The 27,007-nt window shown below is 41.0% G+C and overlaps 1 long non-coding RNA gene across 1 annotated transcript; it reads left to right on the top strand.

Moving 5' to 3' along the window:
* LOC111926684 (uncharacterized) lies at positions 1-26,370 on the top strand. The gene is made up of 4 exons (XR_002863122.2): positions 1-133; positions 793-887; positions 18,740-18,839; positions 25,896-26,370. It is a non-coding gene; the product is annotated as an uncharacterized LOC111926684 (long non-coding RNA).
* Positions 26,371-27,007: the final 637 nt, after the last annotated feature.

Genomic DNA, 27,007 nt, shown 5'->3' with positions numbered 1-27,007 from the left:
GTAAAGTGTCTGGTATTCACTGTTCTCCTCTGTTCTCTGCTTCTTGAGTTTTTTATTCTCCCCCCATGTTTCATTCTGTTGTGAGGCTGAATTGTATGCCTGAAGTCTGAGCAGGTGAAGAGGAGTCCTGAAGGTAGTGAGGGGATTTTCTCTTCTTTCAATATTTTTCTTCCCTTTTTTCCTAAGGACTTTTTCTGTAGCCCCAGAAGAGTGGGACTGTGGTGATAAGACACACAATCCTTACAAGTTGCTGTTGAATCTCTTCTGGGCAAGCCAAATACTTGGCCTGGGTGCCAGCTGAGTCCTGAGGAGTGGAGTTATGCTAGGCTGTCACTGGGAACTTAAAGGAGAGCATGAGGGGTAGTGTAAGAGAGCAAGGTTTCTGCATATGCCTACTGAAGAGTAATGAAGATCTAAGGAATCCAAAGAGCTATGAGCCCAAAGCTTTTCCAGAAGGATGGAAACATTCCTTCTCTGAACAGAAACCTGAAGATTTGTAGGGGGAATGATAGAGGCTGCTCCCACATTTCATTCTTTCAAATTGTTTTTTTTCCTCCATCTTCAGATTCTATTTATATTTTTTTTTTTTTTTTGCCTACTCAGATTCTTTCTGCCAGGGCATGAACTATGAATTATGTAGTTTAAAACAGCAACCAAACCAATATATCTATTCAAGAGATAAGGTTCTGTATACCAAGAGATTTTCAGAACATAGGGAGCCAGTTCAGACTTTAACATCAAGGAGGCTGAGACTCATCTGTACTCTTAGACACATTCCATACCTACTCCTAGGTGAAAGTACTGTGATAATAACATATCTATCTAACCATGTGGGCCTCCAGCTCTGGGCAAAGGAACCACTGTGACTTCTTTTGTCACCTGGAGAGGTGAGTTGTCTGCTGGATTCTTTGATTTAAGGATGTAATATTCCTTGTGAGGACCAGAGTTCTTAGGGCTTTAGATTGGAAAAAAAATATATGAAAATCAGGATAGTATTTCAAATGTTACTGTGTACTAGGCAAAGATTGTGATCCTGGCACAGAATCGTCACTGCAGAGCTATGGCTTCTTCAACCCCATTGCTAGTTAATAAACTTGGGAGATCATGGATGCTTTTAAAGTCTTGGCCATTAAGGAGGCTTTTTACATGTAATACTGTGTAGCCACTAAAACTGGGGAGTAAATCATGAGTACTATTGGAAGTATGGCGTGTTGAGGCTACTTCACTGCCCTCACTTTCCTGTGGGGTGTGGGCTATTACCCTGACAACTTAAGTTAAAAGCTGTCAGATCCAGCCGTGTCCTCTGGCAACTGCAGTGGAAATTATGTGAACCACTAATTCAGTGGTGAGGTACAATTTCTGACAGCATAACAGAGAATCAGAATGTTTAAAATAGTTTTGGCTATGACTTTTGTATTTTGAATGTTTCTGGGGAAATCTTTTCTTTTAGGTTTGCTTTTTACCTGGGGGATTTTTTTTTACATGCTTAATTTATTTTAAAAGAAGTCTGAATGTGTAGGGTCTACTTTGCCTCCTTGCTGTTGGTGCAGTACTGATCCTGAATGCCAAGTGCAAAGACATTAAATATTATATTTGCTAAACAAAACTGACACATTCCTACTTTTACACAAGGAAGCAGCGGCACTTCCCATGCTCCTGAGAGTTTAAAATGATCCATTTTATTGAGCGAAATAATGACAGCACTAGCTGAGCAGAACAGTAATTATTATCTCTAGGAGACCCAGGAGAACGCTGTTTTAAAAGGAAAAATACTGTTTTTCATGTATTTCTTTAAATTCTGGTATCAGCAGTTCAAGATTTGTCAGGCGTAACTAAAAATAGAGATTGTAGCCAGATGTGTTTCAGGGGACAGATTGTGTGGAGGCCTCTTGGAGTCAATGGGGTGGGATAAAGCCCAGAATTTGTCTGTCCACTGGCTCCAGTGCACTGGGAAACCTGGCACAGCTCAGCATGTGCATGATGAAAATCAAGCAGAAGGGACTGTGTTTAACTTGTATTCAGGCTGTTTGAAGTGGGGGTAGGAAGCTGAGTTGACTCCATTTCCCCCCCTCCAGGATTTTTGTCAGCACAGGTGGTCTGACTGCTGCTTGCTCTTGGTCTGTCTGTATGACAGTGTAAGATGTGAAAGAAAAAGTTAAAAAAACTTGAGATGCTGCAAATTTCTTGGAGTGTGTACTGATTTACAATAGGAGGAAGGTGTGTAAGCTTTGATTAGAAGGACTAATCTTCAATATTTTGTGATGCTGACAAAGTAACAAGTGCAGACAAAATAGTAGCAACTACGAGAGTAGACAAGGCCAGTAATCTCTTTTCTTGTAACTGTAAACAAACAAAATAAAAAATATGAACTGTGATGAGGTCAGACTTGAGTTCATCCTTTATCTAAGAGGCATTGCTGCATGTCCGAGGTTTTCTTCTTTCTGACTGTGTTGTGAGCGTCCTCACAGAAGGTACTACAGAGCTGGCTGTGCAATCTTTCTCAATGCTGTTGGATCACAGACATATTTATTATATAAATAGATGCTAAATTTGGTATTTTTCTGGGAATATGAGGTCCCTTTAAGACCTTGTGTGAGTAGAATGTGGCATAATGAGTGAACTTCCACATTATTTTCTCAACCAAAAAGCCAAAAATGCCTAGAAAGTTATATTGGTCAGATCCTCAGCTTATGTAATGGGCCTCCTGAATGAGTTTTCCTAGAAAGGAATCTGTTCACTGTAAGTTCACTTGGCTTGGTATTAGCATGGCCTGTGTTACTCAGACATTCCTTCCTAAATTCAGCCAGTTGGCGTTCTGCCCATTGCGGTTATTTTTGCCTTTTGTCCCTAAAGACTTTTCTGAGAGCCAAGGTCCAGGTGTATTCTTGGGTGTCAGCTGCATGTCAGATCTTAGGGCAGCATTAAATTCCAAACAGGACAAATGGAGTGCTGGCTGCTCCCTTCCCACTATAGAATATTCTACTTGATGACACAATTCCTTCATCCCCTAGATTTACACTTCATTAGAAACCCAAACCTGCTCCCAGGTTTTCAAGAGCTTGTTAGCTCTCAAAGCACCAAGAGTGCTGCCTAATTTGCAAGTGGGAAGGCTTGGGGAAGGCAGTATGACATGAAGTTTCTTTGATCCAGCTTTTCAAGTTGTCATGGTTTGATACTGGCCAAATGCCAGGTATCCATGAAAGTCATTCACTTACCCTCTCCTGCAACAGTTGGGCGAAGGAGGGGGAAGGAAAATTAACGAAGGGCTCATGAGTTGAGATAAGGACGGGGAGAAAAACACTCTAAGGGCAAAACTGGTTTAAATTCAAAGGTATAAAGTAAATTTGTTATGAACAGAGTCAGAGGAGGATAATGAGAAGTAAAAGAAGCCTTTAAAAAAACATTTTTTCCCCCAGCCCCTCCTTCTTTCCCACTGACAGTGCAGGGAGACAGGGAGTGGGGGTCTTGGTCAGTTCATCACTCAAGATCTTCCTCTGTTTCCTCGGGGAGAGGAGTCTTTTCTCTGCTATGCCATGGGGCTCCTCCCATGGGCAGTCTTCCCAAAACTGTTGTGGTGGGGGTCACTTCTCCATGGGGTACAGTCCTCTAAGGTTCTACTTTGGAAGGAAGGGCCTTCTCTCTCTCTCTCTATTTGGTTCTCCCACTGGACCACAGCTTTCTCTGGCATCTACTCACTCTGGTGTGAGCACTTTGCCCACGGGCTGTGAATGGATTTTTGCATCTGCCGTGGACTTCACGCATCACAAGGGGACAGTTGGTTTCACCATAATCCTCACCACAGCTTGCAGAGGAATCTCGGCTCCTACCTCAGCCCTCTCTTTTCCACCGACCTTGGTGCTGTCTTGCTGTTTTCCCTCACATGTCCTCACTTCCTCCTCTTCTCTGACTGGAAGAGAAACTGCTGCTTGTACATCCATTGCCAACAAGTTCCACAAATTCAAAGATTTCCCATAGAGAGTTTTATCTCTATGGTTCCTTGCTGGGGAATTGCTTGTCATGCTTCCCCTGCTGGTCAGTCGGCCCTGCCACAATTGTGCAGGCAGTGGTGGACACTTTGGCACCAGAGCTATTTAACTCTTGTCAGGTGGGGTGCTGGGAAGGGGAAACCACTGCCCCAGCCCTTTTCACCCTCAGTGTGGCTGGCTAGGGGCAGCCAGGCAGGCAAGGCTCACTTACAAAGATGGTGGTGGCCACAGTGGCGCTTTGTGGCGTGCCACGCTGGGGATGGCCCCCAAAGGGCTGCACTTTGCCCATCCTGGAAAAAAACTTGTGCGTACTGTTTTGATTTTCTTCTTAAATATGTCATCACAGAGGTGTTACCAACCTTTCCAATTGGGTCTGCAACATGTGTGTCTTCAGAGCCATCAGAAATTGGCTCTGTCGGAAATGGTGGAAGCTTCTTCTCGCAGAAGCTACCTCTGTGGCCCCCCCGCCACCAAAAACCAGTGTGTGTCAAACCAACACACAAGTGAAGGTAAATAATGTGACCAGGACTTCAGGAGGAAAAATTAAAATAAGGAAAAATAAAGCATTGGCATAGAAATACAATTTCGGTAAATAGCAGTGGTGCTGATTTCTGGAAAAACAGAGTTAAGTCAGTATGGAAACAATTAATGCCGTCTGCTGTACCCATGAAACAGAAGTAAAGATAGCTGATGCTTCAGGATAAAGTTCTTCATCAATCACTGGTTTATTTTATTAGCATTCATAGTGCTGTGTGGTGTGATTACTTCTGATGTCTTGTGACAAGCATAATGAGAAATTTCAGGGCCAAACCCAGACCTGGCACTGGACCCACACACAGAGCTCTGAATTTGGACTCTAATGTAACACATATGAAGGCATAAACCTTTCCTGAAGGAACAGACTCCACCTCAACCCCTGGCCCTCACTGAGGTTATTGTCTACATTCAGATTTATTTGATAAAGCATTGCTGAAACTTTGTCTCCTCTTTTAGAAATTGCCCTACAAATGATATGTTGAAAAATGGAGGTTCCCATATTGTCTGGACTGCTCTTTATTGTGTGAACATCCTGGTTTTGCTAACTAAATGACCAAATGCTTTGTAGCCAGATGGTATTGATTCCTTACAGTTGTGTTCACATATCAGATGTAGATATTGTATTCCACTTCCCATTACATCTGAAAATGACTGGGTCTGATTGACAATATGGCATTCACATTGAGATGTTTGCTTTGTGAAAACTGACTGCTGCTCAGAATTATTTTGTATTATTAACTCCTTTACATTGCCCCCGCTGTTTGATCAGTTTGTTTCTCTTTGTTCTAAGCCATATGTGTTTTCAAAACTAATACTTACACACCTTTCAAGGCCTTTGATTGCTGTACAAAAGATGATGACTCTCTAGGGGATCTAGCTATGTCCTGGAGCATAAACCTAATGAGAAAAATAAGTTCAAAATACCAAAGTATGGTGTTCTGATATTCTATCTCCTAGCTTTCAAATTCAAATGAAAAAAGAAAAGGATTTGCTGTGATGAAGCATTAGCTGCATGAATAGCAAGTCTAACTCCAATATTCCCAAGAGACACTGTATTTAACAGTGCACTGCCATTGCTTCTGGATTTCTCATCAGTTCTTTGTACACTTTCTGTAGATGGTAAATACTCTGTTTTGTTTGTGAGTGGAGAAAGAATGTTGTTTTGAGGGCTTTTTTTGAGGTTTTTTTTAAGGTTCTCAAAAGCTTTTTGACTGCTGTCTCTGTGGAAGAATTAGGGGGAAGGAACAATTATTTATGAGTTGTGAATAATGCTGGATTTGCACAAGAGTGACTATAGCCCAGATTCTTTTGAACCTTGCCATAGCTATGATGTAGGGGATCACTTAAGGGTAGAAAAAGGAGACAATCTGTGTGTGACTTTAAAAATTGCTATTTCCTCCCTTCCCTAAGTGTCCAGCCTATCTGGAAATGAAGATAGCAGTATATCTCTGTGCCTTTTGCTCCTGTGCCATCTGAGTCACCAAATGGTAGCTAGCCTCAAATGTAAAGGTACAGCCATAGGAGGAACAAGGTAAGGACACCATCACCAAAATTACAGCATCAAGGACAAACTTGTTCTGTCAGTTGCTTGGGAATACGGAGTGTAGGTCTAGGAGGATGTAGTAAGCTGGGTCTTTCTGTGGCATTAGCAGGAAGCTGCTTCAGCCAAGGGAAAAAGGATGAAAGCCTTGCTTCTGTTCAGAGTAGAGGTGCTTCATCTCACTGTTCCTCATTGGCTTTTAATCCTCTTCCCCAAGATGAAGCACAAAACGATGCCTCCCTTGACAAGGGAACAGTTGAATATGAGGGCAAGAAGTTACTCCATTCATGTTCAAAATGACTGTAAGAGCTTCCCTTCCCTGAAAAGCGACCAGTGTTTCTTTTTGCTATTTTTGGGTGACTTTTTGCTGTTGTTTTAGCCAGGTGCACTACTTTTAGTCTATCATAGATTCTGTTTGGTTCAGTGCCTTGATATCATGGCCCAACTAGATGTGATAAATATTCAAAAGCTCATGAACAGTACACAGAGGAAGCTCAGACTTGACTTTTTTTCTGTAAAGCTATGGAATATCAACTCTGTGCAGGTACTACAGCTTTTTTAGGAAAATGTGGTATGAAAATTGACCAATAAGATACAGTTTTCTTGTCCATTGTGAACCAAGAAAAAGCACTTAATGCAGTTCTGGTAAATATGTTAAATCTGATACAAAAGGCTTTCTTGGCACAGGTAAAAAAATATTTTAGTGGTGCATTTGTGTGCAAGCTGCATGCATGTGATGTTTTTTATTTAGAAACTTTTTCTGCACAAAGGATTTTGTAACAGTGCAATAAAACAATCATGCCCAGCCATCTTGAGCCAGAAAATGATATTTAATTTTTGTTGGTGGAAATAACCACTGTTTTAAACTCCCAGCTTAAAGCAGTTTGGGGCTCTGAGTGAAGCTCTGAATGAGTAGCAGTGAACCTTGGTTACTCTTACATGTGCAGATGCCAGCTGGGAAATAAATAACTTCTAGGTACTCTTAGTGCCTAACATGAGTACCTTCTATCCTTCAATATATTTATCCTCACCTCACCCCTCTGAAAGGATATATCCTCACTTGTGCAACTGGGGGTTACATTTCAGAAAAGCCGAGTAATACACAGCTGAGTAACAAGTCTTTATGGGAAATGCCAGTTAAACTTGTTTCTTCAGGGCCCTGAGCTACCTCTGCACTCAGACCTGTCCAAATCACTAGAGATCAAAACCCAAAACTGATTAAAAGATAATAGGACAGTGCTTAGCATCTTTGGCATTAAGAAGCTCCTACTATGCCCAGTGGCTGCAAAAATACGTTAACTGGATAGTTACATTGCAAAAGAGATTACCCCCCGATTTAAGAAATGCAGGGAATGCCAGATCCCTTTTTCCAGGGCTAGCCATAATCAAATTCCTTTCTTTACTGTTTTTTGTAATCCCACTAATTGAGATCACCCAAAATGTTACCATGAGCTGAAGTCAGTGTCAATTAAAAATCCCATTTATATTCCCTGTGAAAACACATGGCCTTCAAAAGTGTTTGATTTTCATTGGACCTTCTCATCTGTTTATCATTTAAAGTTCAGGCCATTTTCCATATTTCTATCAAATGCTGCCTCATATGGAAGTCTGGCAAATGAGTTTGCAAAGTAACTTATTTGAAGTTATAAATAATCTAATGCTTGCCTAAAGTTGACCTCTCTGTACAATAATATACAAATTAATGTCTGAAGCTGAGGGACAGACAGTTCTCTAGAACTGCCTTGTTAGTTAAAGGCAGGGTTGCACTTGTACCCTTACAACACTTGTGGTCATTCCCACTGGTGCAGATCAGGCCATGAGGTAGGAAGGATTTGGAGGAGGAAGCAAGACAGAACCTGTAACACTGGCAGCTCTTTTAGGCACAGGAATTGACTCTGCCATCGCTCCCAAGCACCCTCTTGATTATCAATTTAAAAATCTCTGGTTAGTAGGCAAATTTTTTTTGCTGTCACATTTGTTCCTTCAATGTCTATTCAAATTAAAGTCTGGTCTCTCTTACATTTCCTGTTATGATGGGGAAGTGTTTGGGAACCTACTTGCTCGTGGGTGGTTGGAGGATGCACAGGGGGCCCATAGGGTGCCAGGGCCACCCCTGAGACTTCAAAATTGTTTTGGAGAGATTCAGCTGTCAAGGTGCTATTCATCCAGTGAATTAGCAGGCACAGATGGATTCTTGTATGCTTTTTCAATTCTTTGGGTGGAGAGAATGGATCAGCCTTAGCCATTCTGCAGCTCTCTAACAAGGCAATCCCTGTCTGATTTATGCTTCCCTGCCACTCATCTGTGACTCAGACTTTTGCAATGGGAGGTTCAGCAAGTTGTAGCAACAATTTTTGACTCTTTTTACCCTGCCTGAAAAATGAGGATGGTCCTACACAGCCCCTGCTGGTTTCCTTAGTATCTTATTCTGTAGAGTATTCTGTAGTGTACACTTAATTTTGGCGTTAGCAGTTAGCTTTATACTGCAGAAGTGCCTTTGAGCCTGGCTTGGGGTCAGACTCAAACCATCCCATCCACATAATTGATTCCTTAAGTAGGGCTGGTTTGTTTTTATTCCACTGTTAAACCTGACAGATGGGAGCCTAGGCTGACTCCTGTGCTTCTGGAGCAGCTCTGCTGAGCCAACTTGCCCAGTTAGTTAGACCCACAAATTTGTTGAAGTTCCTTGGGTGCCCCATCATCCCATCCCTCTAGTCTGCCAAGGGACCACATTTCATCAGCAGCACGGGCAGGTGAGCTTGAAATTGAGGTAGAATTTCGAAGTACTTATCAGTAAGTTCTGGACATTAGCTATAAGATAATTGGAGCTCTTTGGATGTCAGGTCACTCCCAGAACTGACCGGCTGAGATACACCAAAGATGTAACAAACAGGAGTGTTGGAGTGGAAAGATGCTGCTCATTTTTCAACAGAGCTGCAAAATCTTGTTCCTGAAATCTTTCCATGTGAATTCTTATCAGTGTGACACTACACTTGGTTGAGCTCCTTTTGCTCTTAGGCACCTGTCTCATGCTGATTACATTTTTAACATACTAGTTAAAGGACCTAAACATTTTTGGAGGTTATTGGCACCTGAAATTAAAGTGTATTGTTATCTCCTCTCTCAGAAAGAGAGGACTCTGCTAATGTGAAGCTCTTGAGCAGAGTTTTATTTTTCCTTTTCCTCTAATCAACTTCAGATATAAAGTACTGTCAGTGAATGACCATATTTGCTAATTAAATTGAGACTTGAATGACCAGGGTAGCACTCCAGTTATCATTATGCTTCCACTTGATGGATTATATTTCAAGTTATTCTAGAGACTTTCTTAATGGCAATCAGGTTAGTGGAACCTTGATCTTACCACTGTGTATCCTTTTGCTGAACTCAAGTAGGTGCCCAAATGGAGTCCAGCAAACCTTTACTTATTGTCTTTTTGTTGGTTTTGTTTTGTTTTGTTTTCACACAGCAAGCATTTAGAGGAGTGGGAGAAACTCCATATCACGTAAGGTAAAATGCCAGTATCCTGGTTCCCAAGAGCAGACACTAATATTTTATATGCTAAGAGAACCAGAGTCTATTCACATCAAGAAAAATGTCCTTTCCTGTTGTGAGAGCTCTTTTTTCTTTTTTTAATACACCTTAAGACTGAGTAAGTTTTCTTACTTCTTGGGGAGCAGATCTGTGCATGTAGTTCAGCATTTCATGTTGTGCATGACAACAAATATACTAAAAGATTAGTATCTTTTCTAAATTTGTATATGCAAAGCTACAGGTGGTCTCCAAACACAGTGTTGTACATTTGGGAAGATTTATATGAAGATTTTGCATAACCATGTTGAGGTTTAGGAGTTCTCCTTCTATTTATTTCTGTTAGAGAATTTTCTCCGTACTTTGTTGGTAAGAGACAATAACGGCAGGGTACTTAGGAGAGACAAAAGAAGTTTCCCTGGGAAGGATGAGGCTTGCTACCCTCTTAGCTGGGGGGTTTTTCATGGAGGGGCAGAGAGACTGTGAGAACTGGGCTGGGGAAAAGGGGTTGGGGCAGCTCCTGGCTCTCTCTTGCTCTCTGGGCGTTCTGAGGGGAAGGAGGCTGTGGTGGCTGTGGGGAGAATTCCCCACCACTGCGGGGTTCTGTCTCCTGCTGCCTTCTCCTACCATGAGTGGAGCTCTGCTCCTAAGAGCTGCCAATGCACTGGGACCTTTCTAACACCAGGCCTCACCAAACAAAGCACCCTTCACCATCTGCTGGGGTGCCTCAGGGGAAATCCCAGGATCCTGGAGCCCCTTTTCCCTCCCAGGGAGCCTCTCCCTGCTTTGTTTGGGAACCACCACTGCCCAGCCCTGTGGCTTCTCTGCCGCTGTTCGCTACAGGGTGGCCTACCCACCCTGCCTGCTGGAACAGCTTGAGGTTCCAGCTACAGCTGCAGAGTTTCTGATATATTTTGTTTACTACTCCAGGATCTGCTGGTCCCTGCCGTTCCATCTTGCTGTTTCCAAGCTTCCTGCTGCAGCTCATTTCACCATCTGAAGGGGCACCAGGACCGGCTGTCCCTGGATTTTTGCAAAGGAAGCTCCTTTTCCATCCCTTCCGCCGGCCCCGCCCACCATTCCCGTGTGAGGGGAGGCGGGCGAGCTGGCGGCACAGCGCCCCCTGGCGGCGCGGGGGAACCATCGCACCCGCCCTGCCCGGCCGGGAGCCACCAGCGCCCCTGGCGGCTTCGAGCGGAACTGCAGCCAGGGGAAAGCGCCCGCGGCCGGGAGCGCCTGGGACTGCCTTTGTGGTTCCGCTTGTTGGCACTGCTGGCCCTGCTTGTCTGCCTTGTTATATATCTATTTATACTCTATAAAGGAGTGTTATTCCTTTTCCCATATCTTTGCCTGCGAGCCCCTTAATTTCAAAGTTATGATAACTGGGAGGGAAGGGGGTCACATTTTTCATTCCAAGGGAGGCTCCTGTTTTCCTTAGCAGACACCTGTCTTTCAAATCAAGACACCTCAAAATACAAAAAGTTATAATTTGGTATTTACAAATATTACATCTATACTTTGGTTAATAGTTTTTATGTTATTCTCTGAAATAGTTTAGATGTTATTTGACCTTCCTTAAATTTAAGTGTAATCACAAAACCTCCAAGTTTGGAGTTTTACAAAATAGCAAAAAATATAACAAGTTTTGTAATAATAAACACATGGATTGACAACAATTGCTTTCCTTAACCTAGTGAGAATAATGTAAAGCCACATGTCTGTAACACAGGTAAGTCCCAAATAGGTAGATGAGCAGGCAGAGAAGTTTCTCAGCTCCTTGTCAGCCACCTGGTATTCTGAGGATCCTGGCTGATAAACACAGCCTTCCCCATCTGTAGATGCAGAGTTATAATTAATTACCATGACATTGATAAATTTCTTTTATGATCTTCTCTTAATCCAGTGGTGCATCTGCATCGGGTCCTCTGTTCACTCTTCCGACATGAAGAGTCTATTTATAGGCTTAGATTCATGTTTCATTTGAAAAAAAAGATGGTTCCCAGGAAAATGTGAGCTCTAGCTCTGTGTTTGCACTGGGCTTTGTCAGACATTACATAAGAGCTTTGCTCATATTGGCCTCCTGCTCCTGGCTTTTTAGATCATTCTTTGTATTATGTTTCCAGTGCATGTAGATAATTTAATTTAACATTTTTCTAAATGCCAACATGCAGGAAGGCTGACCTTATAAGATCATAATTAGAATTATTTATATACTGAAAAAATGTAGCTGATTTGGAATTACTGGAAAATGTGAGATTTTAATTTTTGTTTTAGGAATTAGTTTTGCTGGAATGGAATTAAGTTAAAGCCTTAATTATTTTTCAACTTTTACCTTATGCTAACCTTCTCCTTCTTGATCATATCATTTCTTTGACTATATGTAAAGCTCCCTTTGGCAGCAATGGCTATCCTCTTTATTGCTTTGTTTCACTAAGCCTCCAAGTTCTAATAAATTAGGTTAACAGGCTTAAAAACTTGTGTGAATAATGTCTTCAGGTTACTGAAACTAATGTAGATTTGTTTCTTGATAGCTATGAAATAAACAGAGCCTCCATCCTTGTTGTACTAGATACCATTTATACTATTAACCACTGCAGCCTGCCTTGCCTGGGAGATAAATGTGATCATTGGTGAGCAATTAGAAAACAGTTTTGTGGAGATCTGGACTTTGTGTAGCAGCCTACTGGGGCAAAGAAGCAGCCTATTTTCTGAAGGTCAGAATGTGTCATGAGGGGATGAGCTCACACTGGAGAAAGAAACTCAATTTTAATGAATGTGTTTTGGTGATGTTGGGAAGAGAGGAGGCAAAAGGCTCTTTTTTGGTGATGCAAGTTTGTTGACACTTGGCCACAGACATTTTGATGCCTGAAAGCTGATCACAGGGAGTTTTGTTTTTATTTGCATATTTATAGATATATTTAAAAAAAAAAAAAGACTGCTCAGTCTGAGTTTCAAGGAAAGGCAATGTTCTGATGTAACACAATATGGCACATATACTTCTGTGCTTTTATATGTGTTCCAATATATGCAACAAATACATGAGAGCAACAAAGATAAACCTCCAGGCTGCTTGTTTGACAATTTACTTCATTTTAAAATTGAATAAGTATGGAAATACTAAGAGAAAAAACACTGAGTGGTCATTTCTGCTCCAGAAATTAAAACCCATAAAAATAGTATCAAAGCTTGCCTTTGCTACCCTGCACAGAAATGGAAAGGACAGGTTTAATGCCATGCTCAGGACTGTAGATGAGTAGTGAAATGACATCAGCCTGTCTTAACTTCAGTTTTGGGTCAAGCCTAACTTCAGCTATGGACCTCCAGAAACTAAGGAAAATACTAGTATGGAGACATTTAAATATCACACAACGTGCATGGTGTAAGCACCTAGGATGGAGATGAAGATAAGGTGTTAAATATTTAAAGATTGGGTGAAAGCTGAGGGCTCTGCATAGTCTCTCTCTTTCAACAGGTAAATTAGCAGTAGCATTTATGGCAACAGCAGAGGTTCTATTTAACTGTGTAAATTCCTAACCCTGCTTTCACTCTTGCCATGGTCTTGGCCTTTTAAAGTTCCATGAAAATAAGATTTTAGTACAATTCTAAGTTGCTCAGAGAAATTTGCTCTTTTTCCAGTTTCTGAATTTTCTCACTTTTAATGTTATAATCTGTCTCCTTAACTACTGTGGGTTAGGACTAAAACAATAGGCTTTTTTCACAACATTAGGCATTTATGGTATCTTTCCTGCTATTTTATATATTTTAGCATCATCTTCTGAGGCTTTTTGGGCACCTTTTAGCATTGTCACTGGGAGATGGGTGGATGTCTGCATGAATCATAGTCCAGGCTCTTTTGAGAAGCTATTTTCTGTGATGGAAACCACTGGGTTGTACCATTTTTTTTTTTTTCACTAGGCTGCTGTACAAGCTTCATGCTTGAAGCTTGAACTCAAGCTTGTCAGACTGACCAGTCTGGGTGTTTAAATTCAAACTCCTGTCCTACATCTCAGGACATTTTTAGCATTTGATGATTCATCTATGAGTGGTCTGGACAAAACCAAAAGGTTGTGGCAGCCTAATTCAGAACAAATTATTTCAACCCACTATGTTCTGTAGCAGGCAGCAATCCTTTGACTTACATGAACACAAGAAATGGGACAACTGGGCTGGACACAAAGCTCAGAGAGTAGTGGCAGGAAAGAGCCTGACTTCTCTGAAACCAAATCCTTCCCTGTCCCAGATTAATTACTCAGGACTTGTTCCTGCAACCAAATTCCTGCTGTCAGTGTGTCCAGTGCTGCCTGCCATGCCTGCCAATGAAAATAGAGCAGTTGTAAACCCTGAGAATTATCCCTGTGGCTGGATGTAGTGTCCTATCAAATAATTATCGTGTGATTGGGCCCCTAGTGCTTTCCAGCTTCTCTGGTTCCCCTGATGAAATATTAATATGCTTTCAACATTTAAGGTTATTATTCTTGTGTGCTACACTTCAGGCATATCTTTCTCTGCAGCCATCAAATGCTTTATAGAGCCAAAATACCCAGTACAGGAGAACAGATCTTTATGTCTTCCAAGACAGCCTTATAATGAATGCCCTTAGTTGAATCATTATGCTAAATAATCAGCAGTGCCTTAAATACCCTAATATGGGCTGAAGCAAGTGTAATGCAGTATGAAGTACACAGCTTTTCCCAGAAGAATTGATTCTTTCATCTCCAGCTTAGTAAGCAGAGCTGGGGAGCTGCTGGAAGCCTGGCTTGCATGTTAACTTGCCATGAACAGCACACAGCTGTCCCATGCTGGGGTGGGGGCTGGCTCCAGGCTGCTGCATGGGAGAACAGAGACATCCTTTGGATAAGCATGGAAACACGGGGTTAGACTTCCTTAAATAATGCACTTTTGATAGCCAGCAAGGTGTGTTTTTAAGCCCAGTTCCAGGCTTTTCAACAATCTCAGGTTCTTTTCCAAAATTCTCTGAAGCTCCTCAAGAGGAAAGAAGCAGGTTTATTTGATTCTCTTCTCATGCTTGGGCTTAAGAAGTTCACTTCTGAGTTTTCTTCCTTAACAGGGCAAGAAATGCACATTAAAAAAAAAAAAAGTTACTTTCTGATAATCATCCACTTTCAAGAGCTTGAAATCAGAGTGCAGACCAAGACAAAACACAAGTGTTAGGAGACCTGCAGCAGAACCTGCAGGCTGGCAATATTTTTATGAATGAATGAGTGAATGAATCCAGGCTTTTCTCAGCATGGAACTTGCTCATGGTAGCGATTCCTCGAACATAGGTATTTGGCTGTGCAGATTTTAGCTCATGCCAGCTTTTCTGGAAAGCACATTATCTGCCTTGATGTCTGAAATTCCCTGAGGATTACCCAAAGAGAGCTCTTAAAGTGGCACTATTTTGCTAATTAGTAAGGCCAACTGTTGTCTGGCTGAATTGTCTGCACTAACAACGGGCTATCTCTCCAGTTTTAATTCTAATGCTAACAGAGCACACTGTGATTATGCTAATAATTCTGGCTTTCCTACATAAGGACATATGTGAGGTGTGCTGCATTTTCTAATTGTTTCATTCTAGCCCTGCTTATCCCTGTACATGGGTCTTATTCTGCTGAAAAGGACAGGTCAGCCTAGTTGGCATTGCCTCAGCAGGTGTTTTTGGGGATGGAAAAAAAGGAGAAGAAACAGCTTTAGCCATCATTTAATTGCTGCTGTTTAGCTTGGTTACTGATAAAGCCACTCATGAAATGGTAGTTGAGCACCTCAAGGTCAGCATTGCTTGGGTTTAGTGTGAAAAAAACCCAAGGCAGAGACGACATTGAGCAGTTCTCAGGTGCTGGTTAAGAGCCCATCACTCCAGGTTTTTCCTCCTGGCTGGGAATGTGCCAAGAGGTTTGTCAATAAAGCCATCTTATCTGAGGGTGGAGGAGAAATTGCTCTCTGAGAAACTGTAGCTGTGATTGAGCTTCTCAAGAGAAAGAAGTAGCTCCTCCTCCCAAAACAGAGAAACCAAAAACACAGGCTCTCTATAGCAGAAATCTGGCTGAGACATGGAGTTTGTACTTCTTAATATTTTTTTCTTCAGTAAATGGTGAAATCTTTTTTTTGGTTTGTTTGTTTTTGTAGCAGTATTAGGTACAGGTATTAGGTTGAATGCTGCAGAGTAAAGTTGACTGACATAAGAATGTTTTTACTGTGGTGTTAATTTTAAATCTAGCCCTCAAAAATAATCTCTCCCTCATGGAGACATCCATGACTGGACACATCTGCCTACACTGAGCTGTTTTCCTGCAAGCTGGGTGAAGCCCAGGCTCTGGTGTCTGGTACCGGTACTGTATTGAATCTTTGTAGCATCATAATCGTTCTACAAAGGATAGCTTTCTGCCAGAAGGAAAAAAAGTGGCTCAATGTACTGAAATTCATGCTGCTGGGTCTTGCTCTGCATGTGCACCTGTGTGCAGAGGCACAGGGAAAGGGACACAGCTGCAAGAAGACGATTTTACCTGAACCAGGACTGGGGCTAAGACAGACAACCAAGATTTGGCGTTACTGTGCTTCACACAAGCACAGACGCCAGGCACACAGTAGCTGTACCTGCAGGAGACCTGACCATCTTTCTGACTCCTGAGTCTCTTTGAGGTCCCTTTGCTTTTTTTTTGACTCACCCCAGCTTCATCAGGGGGTGTCCAGGTAGTTTTGGCTTTAAAGGGCATTGCAGGTGGGCATGGAGCCTGCAGGGAGAGCATTTTTCTGCCACAATATTGTGCAGAGCCCTTCATGAGATGCTAGTGAAAAATTGCTGACACCCCCTTGGTGTCTGTACCCAAGCCTTGCTGCCCTTGCTAGTGGTCCAACATAAAGTTTTATAAATCACCTTGAGATCTGGGGAAAATGCACATAATATTTACAGGATAAGCATTATTGAGAGTACTGTGGGATTCCTCTCTTGATGCTAAAATTCTGTATATCATCCCTCTTGGGCTGATGTCCATAAGTAGTGGTTGTCCTGACGCAAAATTTATCCCAATCTTTATGGCATTCAGACCCAACAGTGCAACCAAAATTACAGTTTTGGCACTGTGACTGAGTTCTGTTGTTTTCCTGGCAGTTTAAACCAGATTGGTAGCAAAATAGCTGTTTGTTACAGGTTTTGTTTATAAGTTGCTTTTTTATTTCTTAATGTTAGTTAAGGACATAAAAATGAGAAGCCAAAATATAGGTATTTATTTGATTGACAGTAATGGCTCCGAGAGAAGCCATTTAAATGTTATTTACATATTATTTGAAGCCATAATAAGCGATCATGTCAATCCATAGCACCTCATTGTTATTAAAGGAGTCCGCAATAGTGTAAGTCATAATGCTGTTATGCAAATCAAGCACATTTTAAAAAACTTTTGTAAGAACATTACTGTACAAGCAAGGCAGCAAAGTTTTCTGCATCAGACACACTCTGTCATTTTAAATTTAAAATGCACAATGTGCATGTGTGACTAATATCTCTGCAAAGCTCTCTAATAAGGACCAGACTCAGCAAATGCTGAATGTGTAAGTCCTTCCTGATTTAAACAAATGTTTCAGCATGTAGGACTTTACTAATGTTGCCTTGCTGAACTCAAACCAACTATTACCCTAGGATGGATAGAAAATGAAAATGTATTTTCTCCTCTCCATAAAAAAATTTCTCCCTTAGAACAGCCTTTGGATGTTGAGATTTGGTAAGGCTTGGATGAAAAGGGGCATAGGGTACGGTTTAACAAGGAAATGCTGGAAGATTTTAGCATTTGTAATGGTGGAAAATGACATTTTTCTGTAGATGGTCTCTGAGTATGTAGTTCTACAGCAGTAAATACACAGCTGAGTGATTATCTTGGCTGACCATATGGTTTTGGAGCAAATGACTGCTCCAAGGCAGGTGCTCAGCTTCCTCACCAAGACACAGATTATTAGAATGGTGGTGTCTAAGCTCTTTTGTAAATAGACCTGAGTACAGATACAGGATTATGAACCCCTTTTCTCTGTCCAGAACACTCAAAAGCCACCTGGCTGGCCAAAATACAGCTTGAGGAAAATCTAGCTCAGAGCTGTATAATCAAACTTAAAAAAGGATGGATGGGTCCTATCCCTGAGCATGTGATGAGAATGAGGCCTCCCAGACATGAAGTGTAACTACTGCTACTCTTCTGGGTAAAAGCATCAGTGGCTAAGAAAAAATTAAGCTAAGCTGCTGTGCAAGTGTCTCCATGCAGTCACTGGAACACGTGGCTCATCCAACCTGCACAACCTGGGGAATGAGACCCTCTTTCTGGAAAATCTCAGTGTGGCACTAGAGACATCTTGAAGGAAAAGTGAATCTGTTTTTCAGGAGTAAGGTGCAGAGTAAACATTTTCTTGCAGATATTCACATCACTGTCTGAGCAAAAGGTTGAGTCCCACCAGAGGCTGAGGAGGTATTCCAGCCATTCTTTTCCCTGTGTAGTGGGACCATTAAATGTTTCATGGGAGCCCACAATACCCTCTTGCAGCATGTCACTTGGAAAAATTACCACAGTCATAAAATTGTCATTTAGGGTTTCCTTTGAGTCTGAGAAAATATGTTCTCTCTGTCTGTCAGTCCTGTTCCAAGTTTGTTTTTTGTTCATTTTGTGATTTGGAGTTTCTTGGCAGAGATGTGCCTCCCTGTTTCTGCCACTGTTTTCCCTTCTTTTTTATGAGCACACATTCACACATGTGTGTATGACTGATGAAAAAAAAAAGTGTAGAGAACAGTCTCACTGGCCTAGACAACATGCTGTCAGCACCATTTGAAGCCAAACTTGCCTGGATTATTTTCTTTTTTTTTTTTTTTTTGGCTGTGCAGATTCCTAAAACATTGAAGAAAGCAAAACCAAAAATGTATTTTAACCAAATGAGGCTGCATTCTTTCATTTCAGCTGTCCCACAAAGCTTGGCCAGTCCCTCAGGATAGGTTTATACAGGGATTCCTGCAACTGGCTACCAAAAAAGTGGCTTTGGGGTGTCCAGCAAGCTCTGGATAAAGCTGCTGTGGTATGCCAGCTGCACACCCTGCAGGGCACTGATATGATGAGGAACTGCAGGGTCTGATACAGACACCTTGCACTGACTCTAAACATTCACTTCTCAGGCTAAATTCCTGTGCCTTGGGGAGCCTGCAACCCCTTCAGGATGTACTGACATAACTTCCAGTTGTGTTGATGATGGAGATCGTGCATACTTTGGATTTTGTGAGTGTTTGACTTTAAAATACACCTGGTTCTGTTTTGCTCTCTAATGAAGCTTGACTGCTTAGAAGCAAGCTGTGACCAAAATGCATTGTGCATGAGAAGATGCCTCCAAAAAATTCCACCCAAACTCCAACAAAGCCAATCCTAAACACTACCCCCTTATTGGACACTGCTTTTGAATTTCTTCCTGCCTTTATTACCTCCATTTGATTTCCATTCCCAGTCTGCCAAAAGATTTGGATTCCTGTCCAGGCAGTTTGGAAGAGCATTAATACTCAGATAAATAAATGCAACAGGCAGCTAAGCTGCTGTAAACTAATGGCAGGACACTTGAAAGTGCTGTATTTCAGATAATGGTGTCAGTTTCAGAAAGGCATGCAAACTGGTTTAATCAAATGTTATATTTTAGGAAATTCCTGACCATTGGGAAGGAGATTGCATAGGAGAATTTAAAAGACTGGGAGTTTCTGGCTTTATTTCTGCACTGCTGATAAGCAGCAATTTTTGCAGAAGGGGGAGAAGTAACCCTCTGCAATAAAACCATTTTCATAATACCACGGGAATGAGTTATTGCTTGAGGTGAGGCACAGTTTCTAATGGCTGCCTAAGCTTTCATCTCCATCTTTCATGGGCTAGTCAGGCATTTTTATAGTGCTGACACAAAAAAGAGAGCATTTATGTTGCTTCCATTCTCCATCTGTCAACAGTTAGGTTAAAGTGCCACTACAGGAATACTTTTCATCTGATTTCCATTCCAACGTGGTTCATCAATATACCGTATTTGAGCCATGCCAGCTCTCAAGGTCCTAATCACATGTTTTTTATGCACCATTAATGGTTAGCCAATGGGAGACGAAAGTCTGTCTTTTTAATGTGAAGGGGGCGGTATTTACTTTTATTGTGAATTTTTCTGATGTACCTCCTGTACAGTTTTCTGAGCTATCAAGAGCTGGTTTTCAGTAAATAGTGTGAAAAGTCAAAATACGTCAGGCCAGAGAGGAAGTGGATTTTCATTTGTCTTGTATGAGATACTTGCATGAACACCAATAATTGATTAACAATTTGGGCATCAGGTAGGAGCAAAAGGGGAAGCACTGTCATAATCCCTGTTTTACTTATAATTCCTTTCAGCTAATGAACTGAGTTTTATTAGTGGCAGAGACCAGAAAAAGGTTATTTAGTACAGAAACTTAGAGACCTTCATGAAAAAACTTAAGGTCTTATTCTGTGCTTAGTGCAGTTGTAAGTTTGACAGAGTAAGAGTGTAGATGTGTTGGTAACAAATCCAGAGAAAGGTAGCTATAACAGAAAATCCAACTACAAGGGCAACAATTGTTACCTGTATTTTTGACACATTTTTTCTGGGTTTATATCCAGGATTATTCTTGCAAATCCTGGTGTGATTTTTTGTTTGTTTGTTTTTAATTGCTTTTTATTATTATTTTTTTTCTATCTAGGGTTTCTTGTTTTTTTCCTGGTTGGTCCTTACCTTACTTGTAGAATAGCACCTGGACCCAAGTACCCACAAATACAGCTTCTTTCACTGACATGGAGAACAAAAAAGCTATTCCAGACCACTTCAGTGTATCTGTTATACAAGACAATATGTTCCAAAAATATCCTCTCTGTGCTGAGAAAGAGGTGGTTGGGGGATGACAAACTTGTTTTAAATTAGAGGAAAAAAAAATAAAAAGGAAAAAAAATCCCTAAAGAAAGGAGAAAAAAAAAAAAGTTAAGACTGAAGAGGGGGAAAACAATCTGTTTTTAACAGGATTTTCTTCCAAGTACCTCTGTCCCTTGGGTATGCAATATTCACTTAGACTAAATTTCTTCCAGCTTTCTCTCAGATTTTGAGAGCCTCATTTTTCTCCAGCTAATATAGTGCAGCTCATATAGTATATTTTATGGGTGACTGGCTTCCAGAGGAATGTAGGTGTGAAAGACCACACAACCATGAATCTGAGTTAGGAGGAGTAATCACTACAGGGGGAGAAGGAGTGTTTAGTCCCTTTCTTGTCACAGTCAGATCAGGCTTTCACACTGTGGGAGGGATTGTAAAGATCCAAAGGAGATATTATTTGATTTTGTTTCAAGTTGTTTTCAGTTCATTGGCTGAGATTCCTGGCTTCTGGAAACCTTACATTACGTTTTGATGCTGTTGGCCACTGGGGTGGGTATTATCACACTCTCACTCTACGCCTGGCTTGAGCTCCATGATTGGCTTTTTAGCTGTGATCTTGTGGTCCATGTGTGTGCAGATGTAAAGTACAGTGTCTTGGCTTCACTTAAACAAAAGGCTTTTTTATTTATTTTTTTTATCTCAAAAAAGTGCGTTGTGTTGCATTTCTTGCTGTCAGAGTCTGTGTGTTTGTATAATTAGGAGTGTCCAGCTGGTGCATGTGGTTCTGTTTCTGAGTTCTTGCACAGCTGAGATATATGCCTGAATTTTCACGAAATTAAGAGATCAAATCCAAAATTCCTTGGGCCTTTTTTTATGTCCAGTCTTTCAACTGCCTTTGTCCCGTGACAGAGTGACGCAAAGGATAAAAATATTTTAAAAGTGCATTTATTTGGGGGTTTAAGATGCTGAAGTTGTGCATATATTTGTAGGTCTGATCTTAAAAGTTTTTCATGCAGCTGGGAGCCTTCTGTTCCCTCAGCCAATCTTTCATTGTTCCCACTGGGCAGCTACCAGAGTGCTATTAGAAACAGGAGTAAAAAAATGAATTTTATGCCTGTTTTATTCATATCTACAGCTTTCTGTCTCTTAGTTGTGCTTCTTCAGTCCTCTTCTCGTATTGTTGTCCACCCTCTGTTACCTCCCACAATGATGATTAATGGAATGCTCTACATCTTTTTTTGAACTCTTGGTTTTTCTTCTTAGTTCCTGATTATTTTAATTCTGCCAGACCCTTTTTCATATCCTTTCCTCGTCTGCCACTAATCTACAGTATATCATTTCTCCTACTCCAATCCCTCATTTCCATTCCTGTAACGTTCCATGTCCTTTCTTGGAGCCTGGGCTGAGCACACAGACCAGTTAAAATGAAAATATACTTTCCAGATTTTAGTAGCCTAATTATTTTATTTTAAATGAAGCCGAGACATCAATCAGATTGTTCTCTAAATCCCAGTCACATCAGCAGCTAAATGAAAATATCAGTTATTCTCTGCCATTCCCAACCCACTTGCCTTTAAATGGTATTATCACAGCAAATATTAGGAGTTTAGACATGTCCATAGTCTTTTGTTGAAAAGCTCTTGCAAACAAAGCAAGGGAGATGCATCTGAAATCCTAATATCTTGTGAAATATTATTAACAATGGGTCTGGCACATGTGAGAGTTTAGACAGGAGGCTGTCAGATCCCGGGAGGTTGAAAGTGAGAAATATTTGAAAGACAAAGGGCAAATCATAGAAATGGGAAGTTAAGAACAATAAATTTTTTCAGGCTAAGCGGTGCAGGCTCCTGGGGCTGGTTCTCAGTTCTGACACCAGTTCACTTCTTGGCTCCAGCCAGAGAGATTTCTGAAGAGCTGCACAGGGCTCGAGCATGACCAGTAATCAGATCCTGTCCTCCCTGACAGCCTCAGCTTTTGTCAGTCACGAGTGCCCAGAGTTAATAGGGACTTTAATTAGAGCCGTGGATGCTCAGCTCAGCCAAAAACCAGATCCAACTCAATAAATGTGTGGCCACATTGAAAATATCTGCCTTTCAGTCCTTATAAGATTCCTCCCCTTCTATCTTCTTTGCTGTTAACCAGGAGAGATACTGCAGAAACTGAAAGTTGTTATAGAGCTGAAAAAGCTGTGTTAAGGAGGGGGACACTTGTCACATAATCTGCTTAGAAACTTCTCTGAGCTTTTGAAGGTCCTGTGTATTTACTCACTGAGGAAGCATGTAATAGATGTTAAAACCTCTTTTGATTTCAGGCTCCTCATTGAAGGCAAATCTGTGAGTCCCTCTGGTTAGTGGGGAGGGGTGTTCTTCCAGAGGCTGATTTGTTGACTTTTAGGGGCGTTATGTGAAACAGATTTTTCTGATAGTTTTTACTGCTTCCAAACCCTCTTTTATATCCCTTTCTGGCCTCTCTGCAGCTTGCAGTAGATTGCTTCTCCTACTCTGACCTGTCTTCTCTGTAACTGGGAGAACAGAGGAAACTGTGAAGAATTTAGGCACATCCAGCACTACCCTCTATGTAGGGAAAGACAAATTAAATAGGCAAAAAGATGGGAGGATGCTGCAGAGGATGAAGTACTTTGTGGTCAGTAACAGAGGTAGGAGTATAATTGTCCCTCCAGGTCTACTACAGTGTTTTTTTGTTGTTTTTTTTTTTTTTCCCAGCAGACTGTGCTTTCTCTTCTTATAGCTACATGCCTTAGAGGCCAGTCTTACATTAGGGATCAATTCCATTTTTGTTTTCCCTGAGCAACTTGCTGTATTTTAGCTTATCATAGTAATGAACCAAAAAAGTCTGAAGTTTTATTACTTCTATTTCCCTTTTAATATATTTCTATTCCTGTTTTTATTTTTCCTCTTTTTTTTCTTCCATTAAACTCCATGGGGATGAAGGTACATGAGAAATGACGTTAAGAGCTTTATCAAACTTCTGTGTAATAATAATAATGAGATTTGCAATGGGCTTCTAAAGGACACAGATCAGAACCACTTACCATAATGACACTACAAAGTAATGAAGATTCAAGTGGTTCTTATTAGATATGAAGCTCTTTCAGAGAATCCAAACTCTCCTAATATCCTTTTTGCTGGAGGAGAGGTGGGCATTGATGCTGTGAAATGTTTCTCTTTTTTTTTTTTTTTGTTTCAAATCCAGGCAAATCTGTTTGGATGTGTGGGACTGTATGTGTGCATGCTGTGACTCTCCCATTAAAGCTTTAAATAAAGGTTCTAGTAAATTCCCATTAAAATAAATAGTAACCACATTTAATGACCAGTTTGTTTGAGTGTTAACAGCCTGTAAGCTAACAAACTCATCATTAACTGGTGATAACTTCTCTCGACTTGTTTAAATAATCCCTTAACATCAGCCCTGCTTGTATTAAGATACCCATGTAAAATTTCTGCCTGATTCTTCCTTTAAAATTTTTCTTTTGAGAATATTGTATATTTTTGGTCTGTTCTTTGATTGTTCCACTTTCCACTACTAGTATTTTCTCCTTATTCATTAAGATAGCAGTTTTATTTTCTTCCGTATTTTTTTTTTCCAGATTTATCTTAAAATCTCTGCTTGTTCAATGAATTAGGTGACAAACCCCTAGGGATAAATTCAACTATGGAACATAAAACTCACAAATCAATGGAGCTGTGGGCTACATCCTGATTATGTACAGAATTCAAATGAGCTTGGGGAACCCATTTGTGTGCTGTTAGAGGAAGCAGAAATCATATCCCCAGTCTTGCAAAGATACCAATGCCTTTCTGCAAGTCCAGCAGAATGATTTATGCATAGACTTGCATCACATTTGCAGATCTGTGTGATGGAGGCCTAATTTGGTTGTAGCATTTGTTTTATACCACAAACTGTCTTGGCTTCATCCTGTGGAAGGAGGATGAGAGTCAGTTCAGTTCAAATAAAATCTTAAACTTTGGCCAGCACTCAGATTAAAGTTGAAAGCCACTTCATGTGATATATTGTGGGGAAGGAGGAAAGAATAAAGCATTTTCCACGATCATTTTCTCTGAATGATTGCAGGCTAAACTGATAGGTAATTGTCTGTCTGTGTCCTTTCCTCAGAACAGGATTATTACCAAAAACTGTGTGACATCTGGCATATCTATGTGACCTCTTCTTAAAAGATCCCCAGGACCAGCTGCCCTGTAGCTTTCTTGGGCTTTCTGCTCTTGCATTTTGCTATTTTTATTGCTGTCAATGCCAGCCTGGAATTTTCTTCCTGCAGTATAAGGTTGTTTCCTGGCTACAATAAAAAATGATTCCTTCTTCTCCACAGTAACCTACCACAGACTTTAAAATGTTTCCCCATCTCCACTGAGTTTTATGCACTTTAGGCTAAACAATCCCAAATGTGTGCCCATCTCTCCAGCTGAATGACAACTTCCCTTAGGTTCAGGGCTCAAAGCTGGACCCAGTATGCAGCTATGATCTAGCTGTAGATATAAGATCTCTATGGATATAGAAATTTTGTTTCAGGTATCTTAGAAGATAGATTTCTGTGTACTTAATCCCAATATAAAATATTCCTTTTTTCCCAGGAGCATTAGCATGTCCTCTAGTGCCTCTCTGAAGATGTGTTATCCAACAGTTTGCCACCACTCTTCATTCTTACATGCAGTTATTCCTGCTTAATTTACACCTGTCCTATTGAATTTCATTTTTTTTCTTTTTTGCTTGTCAGTATGTCATGTCAAGTTACTATAAGGGAACCTATAGTCATGAAATTCCCATTGCAGCCTGGCAGATGCAAAAAATCTAGGTTATTCAGATATGCATGCATAATGTGTGTGCCTCCTATACCAGTCTTTTAAGCAGTTCAGTGTCATTCATTGCAGATTTTACATCTCAGTTACTCTCTGTCTCAATAGCTAATAAAACAGAATGTAAAGCTTCATATTCTGTAGGCCAAAATTGAGGATACTTCTGTTGTTCTGTTTTATTAAGAAAATAGGATTTGCAGTTTAGCAGTCCTTCCACCCTTGCATCCAAGTCCCTCACAAATAACTTTTGAACATATTCCTGCACTAATCTGACACAGGGAGAGAACCCTTAAGGGGATTGAGGCTTCCAGGATTTTGGTGAAAGCTTGAGTGGATGGAGGGAAGGGAAACCCTCTTGGCCAAGGTAAAAGCAGCAGCCACAAGGCATGCATAGAGTTTTTGCTCAGGTATTGAATAGATGTTTCAAGGTGTTGGTGAGAGTTGAGTTTTGTGCCATCTTTACCAAGTAGGTATAGGCACTCATGTACCCACTCTAATAGACAGCTAGAAACATCTGATCAAAATTTACCACCTCTAAACTCAGTGTGATTTTTTTTTTAATAGTAAAAGCTTGGGTTCTGTCAGGTCTTTATATTTTATCAGACCACAAAGAATAAAGTGTGCAGCTCTTGCGTGGCTTTGTATCTGGTCAGTTCTAAAACATGAGCCGGTGTTAATATGAGCACGTTATTTGAGGAACATCATCTCTGTATCCTTTAAAATGGTCACATCCAGCAGTGGAAACAGATGTAATTCAAGGCTCTGTATCTTAGGATGTTATCTGATTTTTCCACTTGTGTTCTGTTACTTGCAATGGGAAGCGCACTGGAAAATTTTAATCTCTGGGATGATTTAGTGCTGTGCTTTAGTACTGTCAGTTTAGCCTGTACCATCTAAAGGTCTTCAGCAGGAGACTTCCACTGTAAATAAACTGTCCAGTCCAATGGAGATGTCTGGTGAAATTAAACACACTTTAAACAGAGGACTGCATACGCTTCTTTACCAAGAGGCTGCAGATTTACAAATCCTCAGCTTCACCTTTAGATGGAGACGATGCATTTCAGCCATCAGATGACTGCAGGCCCTTTGGGAGCCCTAAAAAATCTCTTGTAAGCATTTCCAAGGTCACCATGACCCTCTGGAATGGAGAGGCTGGAGTTTTGGCTTTAAGCTTTTTGTGGATGGCTTGGATTGGGACAATTTTAAGGAGAAGATTCTGGAATGAGTCATCACCTCTAAGGGTTCCACCAATCCCTTTCCACCAGTAAGAAACTAATGCTAATTGGTGAAAGTTTATTAAGAACAAGAATGCCAATAAGCAGGGGGGAAAAAAAGTAAATAACTGCTAGGTATTGAACTGCTAGACCTCACCACCCCACTGAAACAAAGACAGACCCGAAATGCTGGAAAATCCCCGTTCCCAATATGGGCCTGTTGGGATGGCTTGGCAGGACACAGTGAGCAGATGGTGTCAGATCCATCTCAGGAAGGCAGGAGCCTCACGGAGCAGTTCCAGCAGCAGATGAAGAGCTTCCCCACTGCAAGGCTTTTCTGAGCCAAGGGGAAAAAAAGAAAACCCACCCCACAAGAAAAACCAAAGGAGGAAAGAAAAGGTCCTCGCCTGAGCAAAGGCTGAGCAGCCAGCTACGCAAATACCATGCTGTGAAAAGCTGTGAAAAAACCTGGGTGCAGTGATTTTTAAAAAGCCTGTGCAA

Source organism: Cyanistes caeruleus, chromosome 2 (assembly GCF_971803275.1).
Source record: "Cyanistes caeruleus chromosome 2, bCyaCae1.hap1.1, whole genome shotgun sequence".
Classification (NCBI taxonomy): Eukaryota; Metazoa; Chordata; class Aves; order Passeriformes; family Paridae; genus Cyanistes; species Cyanistes caeruleus.
The sequence above is the reverse complement of the archived record's forward strand: the minus strand, read 5'-3'. Positions and strand labels throughout refer to the sequence as shown.